We start from the raw sequence: 2,777 nt of genomic DNA, 5'->3' as shown, positions 1-2,777 counted from the left end.
CTCATTGATAGGGTCATATAATTTAGAGCTGGAAAAGACCTTAGATATCATCAAATCTAACCCCCCTCATTTTATATGGAGGAAACTAAGGACAGAAGAGGTAAATGGCATACTCAAGGTCACAAGGTAGTAAGTAGATTTATCACAATGAAGGATTTGGATGTCTGGAATTCACACCCTCCAGATCTTTACAACTGCCCAGCTCCTCTCCCCATCTGCAGCTGACTCACACATATGGCTGATAGTCTAGAGTACGTGTCCTTCACTGTCATGGGCACCTTGGCTTCCATGATTTTCAGTATTTTTGGCACAGCAAAAACTTACTCTGGGATTGGAGCCATGTCAGTCATGGAGCCAGAGCTGATCATGAAGTCACCATTGCTATCATCATGACTGGTATATTTGCTATCGATGGTCTGGTGGTGGTTGTTCTCACTGCCAATCCTCTGATGCTCAGAATCATGTTGTGAAAGGACTTCCTTCAGCTGGGGACCATCCTCAGAAGGGGCTTGAGTGAACTGAGTGAACCCAGCTCTTCATGGGGATGATCCTAATAATGGTCTTACTGAGGTGCTTGGCACATATGGCCCGATTGTGGCCACCATGCTCTCTACAAAGTAGACCATCTTCCCCTTCCTTCTTCCCAGGCTTCTCCCAACTCTCACCCCCACAGCCACAGAGTATGATGTTAAGAACTACCTTGAATCACCCCATCCCTCCCAATTCACTCCATAAAGAAGGGCCTGACACTTGGTGAAGTAGTCCAGTTGGTAAAGGATCTTATAAATGTACAATGTCTTAAGGACTTCTGCCTTTGTCACTCTACACTGGATTGGATAGCCCCTACACTGGACCTGGGTGGGCTTAAGGCCTCCTGGGGCCAGTGGGTAATCGTACAATGTTCCTACCCATTTGGCACTATTAGTCTATGTATAAAAATGAATGAGAATTGTCATTTTTCTCTTCACTAAACATTTGTTTATAAAGATTTGACATGTTCATAATATTTAAAAAAGAAATAGGGACAGCTAGGTGGTTCAGTAGATAGAACACCAGCCCTGGAGCCTAGAGGAGCTGAGTTCAAATTTGGTTTTAGACACTTACTAGTTGTGTGACCCTGAGCAAGTCACTTAACCTCAATTGCCTGCCCCCCTCCAAGAAAGAAAGTTTTGAACTAGATGTTCTGTACCCCCATTTCCAACTCACTCTATCAATCAATACAAGTTTATTAAACATCTACTATATTTCAGGCAACTGAGCTAGGTTCTAGTGGATAGGATTTTTGTCTTGGCACTGTACTTCAGTGATTCTGGAAGAGAAAGTGAGGCTGACATTGTTCAACTCGGCCTCACTTAAATCCAATTCACTCACAAGTCAAGAAATCACCCTATGATGTCAATGGTCCTTTTCAAAAATGGACAAGAAATAACAAGGGGATAGAAAGATAAAAGCTTGATAGTCTGTGACCTCACAAAGACAAGCTACACCAATAAGGATATATACAAAACATACTTAGAATAGAAACAAAAACAACATGGGGGACTGGTGGAAAAGGAGGAAAGAAAGCACTAGCCACTGAAGGGGGGGCCAGGAAAGGTCTAATGTAAAAGGTGGTGCCTGAGCAGAGACTGCAAGGAAATCAGGCATTCCAAGAGACAGTGAATTCTGGGCATGAGGAACAGATAATTTAAAGACATGGAGATGAAAGACAGAGTCACATGTGAGGAAGGCCAATTTGGCTGAACTGTAGAGTGTATGAAGGAGAATAGTATATGATACATCTAGAACAATAAGCTAGGGTCAAGTTGTGAAGAGCTTTGAACTGAGAGGTAATAGGGAGCCATTTTATTTTATTGGGTTTAGGGCATGGGAGAATGAAGGGCATGGTCCGATGAGTACTTTAGGAAGGTCACCTTGATGGCTGGTGGAAACTGGATTGACGTGGGGCAAGACTTGAGGTAAGGGAACTAATTATGTTAATGCTCTAATCTAGGTAGCATGGGAATCTGAGCAGAGTTGGCAGATGATAGGAGTAAATCCAGGGTTGGGGTTTGACAAAGCATGAATAGTGATAGGACAAGAAAGCAAGGGATTTTAGAGGATGGTATAGAGTAGAACTGGTTTACTAAAGGACTGATATTGTAAAGAGAGGAGAGCATACCCAGAGTAGGGGTGATGGCTTGGAAAAGTCTGGAAGGGAAGAAAGAAGAGAAGGGATTAAGAGGAACAGAGAGTAAGGAGAGATGGAAGGATGGGGGTTTGTGATGAGGATGAAAAATAGCTTTAGCAGGAGCAAAGCAAAAGGATCAATGGATACTATTATAATCAGATAAAAATACTGAAGAATTCTTTATTCATGGAAATGGAAAACTTGTGAGTGATGACAAGATGAAGGGTGTGACCATTCCTGCATGAGTAGGTCTGGAAATCCATTGAGGAAGTTGGAAGTTAGGTTGTTTTAGGAAACATCAACATGTTTATTGAAACATCCCCTAAGAAGGCATGGCATGGGGAGGAGAGAGAAACTGTGAGCAATCACAGAATGGATTGAGAAAGGAGAGGGAATGTTCTAGAGGTGGGTAGATAATAAGCAACAGGATATGAAGTGAGTGATAAATTTGGATTGTGGGAACCTCAAAGGAGAAGAAATTCTGAGCAACACCCCAAGAGTGAGAGTCTACAAATGACAATGACCCTTCAGTCTCAGCATGTTGGGGTATGAAATTAGCTGCAACCAATACTTGAAGGGATACCTAGGAGGACATGGCAGCCCATAC

The 2,777-nt window shown here is 42.6% G+C and overlaps 1 pseudogene; it reads left to right on the top strand.

The window, feature by feature from the left end:
• Nucleotides 1–234: 234 nt before the first annotated feature.
• On the top strand, nucleotides 235–621 carry LOC122743752 (annotated as a pseudogene).
• Nucleotides 622–2,777: the final 2,156 nt, after the last annotated feature.

Source organism: Dromiciops gliroides, chromosome 2, assembly GCF_019393635.1.
Source record: "Dromiciops gliroides isolate mDroGli1 chromosome 2, mDroGli1.pri, whole genome shotgun sequence".
In the NCBI taxonomy this organism is placed as follows: domain Eukaryota; kingdom Metazoa; phylum Chordata; class Mammalia; order Microbiotheria; family Microbiotheriidae; genus Dromiciops; species Dromiciops gliroides.
This window is presented reverse-complemented; position numbering and strand designations above follow the sequence as displayed.